Below are 9,279 nucleotides of genomic sequence, written 5' to 3'. Positions count from 1 at the left end.
GTTACAGATAGATGCCACAAATATTGCATTTCCAAATTTGTGTGAAAATGCAGTGTTGCCAAGATTTCACTCTCTGTTTTTCTTATAGATAACGATTGCGGAAGAGGATATTTCCTCTGAATATGTACATTAGTATAAAGGGGGAGGGTTACATAAGTTCTTCGAAACGAAAACTCCCATGAAAGCAATATTATTCAACTGGTGTGGGAGTTCGATGTGTTGCCTAACCTCATTCACGCTACGCTATGAAACCGATAGAAACGCCTAAGATAATGTCATATTGCAAAATAGACAAAATTGATGACAAAATCATGGTTGCCGTACAAGTTAGGTAGGTACGTAGTCAATTTTAGGTACCTAAATAGTGGTAGGTAGTTGCGCTAGTCTAGAATCTAGAGCAGTGGTGCAAATGGCACCTGGACCAAAACATTGAATAAAAATTCATTCAATGACCAAAAGTTAACAGCCATCAAAGACATAAGCTGAATCAAGCAACGCTTTACAAATGTCCTGAAGCAGTTTATGTATTAAAAGTATCTAGTAGATTTCTTACAAACAAAATTCATCCTTGGGATATCCCCTCCCCAGATTATCTCTCTGTTCTTACCAAATTAATTTACCTTTACCGCGAGATCCACATATAGTACCTACCGTTTAGAAAAAATTAACCCAGGTACAAAACACAATTTTGCTTAGAAATCTTTATTCAGTTGGCTATATACACAAATACAGAAGGAATTTTATAAATCCCAATGAACAACAGAAAAATTAAAAATGTTTCAGAAAACTACAATAATCTTAATTAGTACAGCAATGGTACTTTCAGCATTGAATTGATAACTATCTATAAATTCAATGCTTTCAGTAAAGCTAGCTAGTACCTGTACATTTTTTAGTAATAAGAAATAGATTAAACGTGTAAAATGCCGCACTATAGTACAACAAAGGCAGTTTTTAACTTTCTATGAGTAAAGACACTCATCTTTTCTCTTGTCTAGATGGTTTTTAATGCAGAATTTTACGCCGGTCCATGATCTTGTGGGCAAAACATCATGTTCTTCTAAGCACTTTTCACATTGAGCTTCTCCGGGTACTAGATCTTTTTTTAATTTCTTGGTTGAAAAAACCTAAGACAGCTGATTTTTCTTCTGAAGACCATATGGCGCGCTACTAGAGATTTATGCTGGAGTTTACCTGTAACATTAACATGATGTTAGATAAAATTTAACATTTGTATCTCACCAGAATCAAATAATGAAATAGTAAAATGATGAAAATAAACCTCTCGTCAGGAAAGATTGCCGGTCACAAAACACTTGAGCTGGGTCTACAATCGAGGTTTTTCTAAAAATGTAAGCGACTTCCGGGATAGTATCGTGTCAATGTTGAACAAAAAGACTTTTCGTTCAACATTGGCACGATCCTATTCCGGAAGTTGCTCGCATCTTAAGAAAAACATAGACAAGGTGTGCTGTGACGGGCAATCTTTCCTGGCGATAGTTATATATAATTTTACCTTTTGTATTTGGTTTTATCAAATCTATCTCCTCCATAATTTCCCCTGTAGTCTGTATTGGTGCGATTCGGTTTTCTTCAGGATTTAGGGCATCTGTAAGACACATATGATATAAATATACTATCGCGCAATCACATACATCCACGAAAAGGATGCAAATCATATACACAGTGACCAAGGTAAGGATGAACAGCATGGGAAAATTGGAAACCATAAGAGATACACAGTCGGTTAATTAGAAAAAGTCGAGTATTTTAGGGCTTAGTAAGATGTTTTTAAAATTCAGATATCTGATCAGTTCCAAAGGTATTCGACAGAAACCGAAATTAGCCGTATTCGTTTTTATTTTTGTCTGGTCCTGTTTAAAAAGATATCAAAAAACAAATAACCTTCCTCATAGGCACATCATGAACTTGATATTTTTATGTGAACCTGAAAAAAGTACATACTGTTCGAGTAGCATTTTTTATGGCGAATACAATGAAGTATGGGACAATTATCATTCAGAAGAACCATCAATGAATTATTTTGACATTTTGTCAACCCCTACTACACCAAAATGTTAACACATAATATTAATAACAATATTTTTAACAAGCATTTTTTCTGACATAAATAATAAACAACTTTTATTATGTTGGTGTAGTAGGTCATTGACAACATGTCAAAATAATTCATTTATGGGTCCTTTAAATGACATATTGTCCCATACTTATTGTATTCGCCATACAAAATGCTACTCGATACAGTATGTACTTTTTCTAGGTTCACAGAAAAATATAAAATTGAGGATGTGCCTATGAGGAAGGTTATTTGTTTTTATAATGGAGATGTGCAGATAAAGCTCATTTTTTTAGACCGAAATAGGGTTCTAAGGGGAGAAGGCGGCATGGCTCTTTATACACAAACATTTAAAGACCGCCTGGCATACATTCAAAATCCTCCGACACTCTATTCTGCAGATTTTTCCTTTGAGAGTACTTTCCTCCGACAAACAGTTTTCGAGACATTCGCTCTTAAAGTTTAGACATCACCAATGGATATATTTCTTGCAGACGTTCCAATCGCCCTTTGTGAGAACCCTCTTCCGACAATCCGTTCTGAAGATATAAGGGAATATATCCGATTACGATAAGAGGTCGAGGAGGAGGTCTATGGTTGGTAGAAATTAATTCCTTTCGTTGATACCTTTCATTAAAGTACCATGAAGGATAAAACCAGTTCCACTCCCCCCCCCCTTCCCCACCACTGTCTTTTGATAAGAGGACAGGAAGAAGGGCAGTAGTTGGTAGAAAGCGGTTCCTTTCGTTGAGACCTTTAATTAGAATACCATGAAAGACAAAATTAATTAATTAATTTCTAACTCCCCCCCCCCACAACCGCCGGCCCCATCCCCCACTGATAACGAAAAAGAGTCGCGCGGGGAAGTTATAAGTATGTACAAAGCAATCTATTTGAATGATACCTTTAAGTTATGCACGTTTTACTATCAAAAACAGCATCTCAGGAAATAATTCATGCCCCCCCCCCCCCTTTAGACAGCGAAATTTTATAGTAAAAAATTCCAGGACCAGGGAAATTTTAGGACACAAATGAATTCGGAAATATTTACCTTGACAACGTTCGATGTCTTGAAGATCATATTCATCCTGGATGCTGTCTTACGGATGGACGGGATTTTTGAGCATCGACAAAATTCTAACTGATCTTCTCGGCATTGTTCCAAAAAAATACTGCAAAAATTATAATTAAAATTTGCATTGGAATTGGTGATAATTATAACATTATGGGGAAGCTAAATTTAAAAAACGAATCATTACAATGGAATGGTCATAACCAAATTAAACTTTAAATCTGTCATTATAGAGGGTGTCCGGTGTTGAACAGGTTATGCATCCGTAGGGACATATTTATTTCTTTATATCGAAATATTTTCTCCCCTAATTAATTTAGAGCAAAGTTGTAAAAAGGTTTCTTGTCGCTTGAACAATAAATTCTGCGTCTGCTCATGCCCTCATTTATTATTTTTAAAATCGGGAAACCGGAAAAAATATATAAATGAGAATTAGTATGTATTTGCCTAAAAAACTAATTTTTGTATTCAATACTTTCAATGGACGAATGATTTATCACTAACATCACTCGTGCCGTGAAATCATTGAAACAAAAATTAAATTTCCAATTATCCTTTTAATTTATAACTTCCTTAATTTCTCCGATTTACCACAACAAATTACAAATGGGCACATCAATAGACGCAGAAATTTACAATCGACAAAAACGGTATTTACAACTTCAGTGTAAAATATTTAGGGAAAAAAATGTTTGGATATACTTAAAGGAATTACCATCGATATGCCTATGGTGCGTAAACCAATTCTACACCCTGTATACTTCCGCATAAACTTTTCATGGGGCTCCTGTATTGTATCGAAAGCACATCGTAATCGTAGTTCGTAGTAACTTTATGTCTTCACCTACCTTACAGTCCTTTAGGTATTAATTAACACTTATCATCCAATGTCAATGACATTACGTTACGTAAGTACGCCACAACACAACTCCCCGCCAAAGACCCGAATGAAGGAAAATTGTAAAATGAAGCTGAGAACGTTCGTCTTATCATCTGTGATGCGATGCACTTTCTGCCAAGGCCAACGGAAATTCCAATCTGAAAGCCTACACTTACAATTTTATTTCCTACACTTATAATTTTATTTACAATGAAACGAAGATGTGTATACTGTATACTTGCAAAACTGTACAATTTGGCACAAAAAAAACTCATTTATTTATTCACCATTTTACTTCATTGCAAATTGAAAATCATACCTACCACGGGGCACGGACGATGGGTTCTTGTTTCTAAATTTCTTATATGATTGACTATTGGATTAGCAATGCTATAGTTACTCAATGCTTATTACTTATATTTAATTAACAAGACGATAAAGAGATTAACCTTTTACCAAAGATCATAATATGATCTTTGCTTTTACCATTATGTCCCATTATCATCTTGTGAAAAACGGGCGGATGGCGTTCTATTACGTACCGAACTAGCTAGAGCTTGAAATATTAAATATTTACAAAATAAATTTGACTGACGGCAAAATGGCAACATTGTTTTTTGAATTATTAAAAAAACTAAAGTTGTCCAACTTACGTAAAAAATCATTTTAAAATGACAGAATTCCTATTAGGCAAATTTTTCTTCGACAAAGTGTCACCAAACTCGTAGGTAAAATATTTTAGGTTCCCAGGCGATATAGCGGGAACCCAAAATGACAAAAACGAAATTTGGAGGATTCAAAACAGACGCGTCCTTTTAGGTTGTACAAGTTTGTATAATAAGATTTCGGTGTATTGTAGTTTTCTCGAACGAGGGGTGTCGTTTTTTGAATTATCCAAAAAACTAAAGTTGTCCAACTTACTTAAAAAATCATTTTAAAATGACAGAATTCCTATTAGGCAAATTTTTCTTCGACAAAGTGTCACCAAACTCGTAGGTAAAATATTTTAGGTTCCCAGGCGATAATAGCGGGAACCCAAAATGACAAAAACGAAATTTGGGTGGGTTCAAAACAGACGCGCCTTTTTAGGTTGCACAAGTTTGTATAATAAGATTTCGGTGTACTGTAGTTTTCTCGGACGATGGGCGTCGTTTTTTGAATTATTAAAAAAACTAAAGTTGTCCAACTTACTTCAAAAATCATTTTAAAATAACAGAATTCCTATTAGGCAGATTTTTCTTCGACAAAGTGTCACCAAACTCGAGGTAAAATATCTTGATCTCCCAGGCGATATAGCGGGAACTCAAAATGACAAAAACGAAATTTTGGTGATTCAAAGCAGACGTGCCCTTTTAGGTTGTACAAGTTTGAATAATAAGATATCGGTGTATTGCAGTTTTCTCGAACGATGGGTGCCGTTTTTTGAATTATCCAAAAAACTAAAGTTGTCCAACTTACTTAAAAAATCATTTTAAAATGACAGAATTCCTATTATGCAGATTTTTCTACGACAAAGTATCACCAAACTCATAGGTAAAATATCTTGATTCCCAGGCGATATAGCGGGAACCAAAATGACAAAAACGAAATTTGGTGATTCAAAGCAGACGTGCCCTTTTAGGTTGTACAAGTTTGTATAATAAGATTTCGGTGTATTGTAGTTTTCTCGAACGATGGGTGCCGTTTTTTGAATTATCCAAAAAACTAAAGTTGTCCAACTTACTTAAAAAATCATTTTAAAATGACAGAATTCCTATTATGCAGAATTTTCTACGACAAAGTGTCACCAAACTCGTAGGTAAAATATCTTGGGTTCCCAGGCGATATAGCGGGAACCCAAAATGACAAAAACGAAATTTGGAGGATTCAAAACAGACGCGCCCTTTTAGGTTGTACAAGTTTGTATAATAAGATTTCGGTGTATTGTAGTTTTCTCGAACGATGGGTGTCGTTTTTTGAATTATCCAAAAAACTAAAGTTGTCCAACTTACTTAAAAAATCATTTTAAAATGACAGAATTCCTATTATGCAGATTTTTCTACGACACAGTGTTACCAAACTCGTAGGTAAAATATTTTAGGTTCCCAGGCGATATAGCGGGAACCCAAAATGACAAAAACGAAATTTGAGTGGGTTCAAAACAGACGCGCCTTTTTAGGTTGCACAAGTTTGTATAATAAGATTTCGGTGTACTGTAGTTTTCTCGGACGATGGGCGTCGTTTTTTGAATTATTAAAAAAACTAAAGTTGTCCAACTTACTTAAAAAATCATTTTAAAATAATAGAATTCCTATTAGGCAGATTTTTCTTCGACAAAGTGTCACCAAACTCGAGGTAAAATATCTTGATCTCCCAGGCGATATAGCGGGAACTCAAAATGACAAAAACGAAATTTTTGTGATTCAAAGCAGACGTGCCCTTTTAGGTTGTACAAGTTTGTATAATAAGGTTTCGGTGTATTGTAGTTTTCTCGAAAGATGGGTGCCGTTTTTTGAATTATCCAAAAAACTAAAGTTGTCCAACTTACTTAAAAAATCATTTTAAAATGACAGAATTCCTATTATGCAGATTTTTCTACGACCAAGCGTCACCAAACTCGAGGTAAAATGTCTTGACCTCCCAGGCGATATAGCGGGAACTCAAAATGACAAAAACGAAATTTGGGTGATTCAAAACAGACGCGCCCTTTTAGGTTGTACAAGTTTGTATAATAAGATTTCGGTGTACTGTAGTTTTCTTGAACGATGGGTGTCGTTTTTTGAATTATAAAAAAAACTAAAGTTGTCCAACTTACTTAGAAAATCATTTTAAAATGACAGAATTCCTATTATGCAGATTTTTCTACGACAAAGCGTCACCAAACTATCTTGATCTCCAAGGCGATATAGCAGGAACTCAAAATGACAAAAACAAAATTTGGGTGATTCAAAACAGACGCGCCCTTTTAGGTTGTACAAGTTTGTATAATAAAATTTCGGTGTACTGTAGTTTTCTTGAACGATGGGTGTCGTTTTTTGAACTATCCAAAAAACTAGAGTTGTCCAACTTACTTAAAAAATCATTTTAAAATGACAGAATTCCTATTATGCAGATTTTTCTACGACCAAGCGTCACCAAACTTGAAGTAAAATGTCTTGACCTCCCAGGCGATATAGCGGGAACTCAAAATGACAAAAACGAAATTTGGGTGATTCAAAACAGACGCGCCCTTTTAGGTTGTACAAGTTTGTATAATAAGATTTCGGTGTATTGTAGTTTTCTCGAACGATGGGTGTCGTTTTTTGAATTATCCAAAAAACTAAAGTTGTCCAACTTCCTTAAAAAATCATTTTAAAACGACAGAAGGAGAAATCATTAATAATATTTTTGGCTCAAACGTTTTGTGCTGTAAAAGATGATGTTTTCTTGAATTTGAAGATGATTGCCACATGACCATACCCTTTAGATTCAAAATGTTTTACAATCATAAGTTTGCACGGTACAATGGCCTAATAAGAGGTATCAAGCCATGCATTAGATGAATGTTGAAGGAAGATCCTATGAAATAATGCGCGCCGGTAGGTATGCGTTCCCAATTTATGGAGAAATGGGAATTTTACAGACAGATACACACGAGGACGAATGGTCTTCATTCCATTTCAATAAATCATTTGCGATAACCTCGGCGATAACTTTGTGAGGTACTTGCGATAGCGCCGGTTTGATGTACCGCCGGCTAGTCGTCGCCGGTTTGGTCATTGCCGGTTAGTAGTGTACCGGTCTACATTTCTATAGCCTTAAGTTTGGTAATTTTATGTTTGTTTATAAACAATAAAAATTGGCTAAGTGATCAGTTCTATCAAAGTTTATGGGACACAGATGGTATAAGTATAGGTAGGTAAATGTAAATGCGTAGTGGTTTCAAACTAAAAAAATTCGTTAAGGCCCTTGTAAGCAAGAGGCGAAGAGACCACTTTCAAATTTAATTTTGCGATTGTAATCGCCCTTATCGACAGTTCATGACTTAACGAGAATACAAACATGAAATAATTTTTAATTTCTGATCGAATGACACCACTACCAAGTCTGTAAGTGGTGTAGTTCCGGAGCCTTTGTGACTCAGACAGACAGACAGACAGACATCAAGAGCGAAAAAGTGCGCTTTTTATTTATTGTAAGTGCACTAAACATGTCCCTTTATACTTAATTAGATTAGAACCTACGAGCTTATTTTTTACTCGTATATTAGAATTAGAATACTTAAAAATTTGTATGTGTATAAAAAGAAAATAAACTCGCATTAAAATTTGCACCGCAGACGTAGCAAACGCAGGCAGTGGTAATCAGCTGTTCGTGTATTAATATCACCGGTCAAGGTCAATAATACAAGGCAAATCACACCGCTGCATTCTACGATTCTACCCACATTTTAATAACTCGTCCTACAAACAAATTACAAAAAAGTGATATGATATGACCTGTTGTTTCTTTTTGCAATTTGATAGTAGTATCGACTGTGAAAACTTGGACTTGCGGCGAAAATATTGACAGTATCATGTTTTTGAAAATGAAAATTGGAAGATTGTTATTAGCCACCGTTTTCGCAAATACCTAGGTTAAGGTACCTACATAAAGATTTCGACGGTAGGTATTCTAACGAGAGGTCTTGAGGTAGACTGTAGGTCAGCAAAATGCGCCCGGAAATATTATACCTATTTATTCGTTATGGATGATTCACGTGCGCCAAGAATGATTTCTGTTATTTTTATTGCTAGAAGTTACAAAAAGAAATTTTCTTTCGAAAATGAAGGTCAAAACTTTTTCAACAGCAAACCCATTATAGTGAGCAAGAGGCAAAAAGTGCACTTTCAAATTTGTTTTTTTCGATTTTAATAGCCCTTATGGATATTTCATGCCTTTGCGAGAATACAAACATGAAATAATTTTTAATTTCTGATCGAATGACACCAATACCAAGTCTGTAAGTAGATGGTTCCTGAGCAATTGTGACTTTAGACAGAGAGACAGACAGAAATCAAGAGTGCAAAAGTGTACTAGTTAGACTTAGATCGTTGAATGAAAAAGATGATGATTATTAAGCCGCAGAGAAGCGATCTTTGTAGGGGAATCGATGGTGTCCGTCTGTCCGTGAACACGATAACTGTCAAACGCTTGCACAAAAAGTATATTATAGTTTTCTGTGCATAAGTATATACTTTTTTTTGCAAAACCTTGAATATGTTTGTGGTTTGTGCAGGAAGATCCGTAGCC

At 35.1% G+C, this 9,279-nt stretch overlaps 1 long non-coding RNA gene across 1 annotated transcript; it reads right to left on the bottom strand.

Annotated features, from left to right (window-relative positions):
• Positions 1-698: 698 nt before the first annotated feature.
• Positions 699-4,490, bottom strand: LOC116174962. Its single transcript, XR_004146205.1, has 4 exons — positions 3,998-4,490; positions 3,129-3,249; positions 1,517-1,609; positions 699-1,194 (listed from the first exon to the last, which is right to left on the bottom strand). It is a non-coding gene; the product is annotated as an uncharacterized LOC116174962 (long non-coding RNA).
• Between the last annotated feature and the right edge of the window lie 4,789 nt (positions 4,491-9,279).

The sequence above is a fragment of the Photinus pyralis genome, unplaced genomic scaffold (assembly GCF_008802855.1).
Source record: "Photinus pyralis isolate 1611_PpyrPB1 unplaced genomic scaffold, Ppyr1.3 Ppyr1.4_LG6, whole genome shotgun sequence".
In the NCBI taxonomy this organism is placed as follows: domain Eukaryota; kingdom Metazoa; phylum Arthropoda; class Insecta; order Coleoptera; family Lampyridae; genus Photinus; species Photinus pyralis.
The sequence above is the reverse complement of the archived record's forward strand: the minus strand, read 5'-3'. Positions and strand labels throughout refer to the sequence as shown.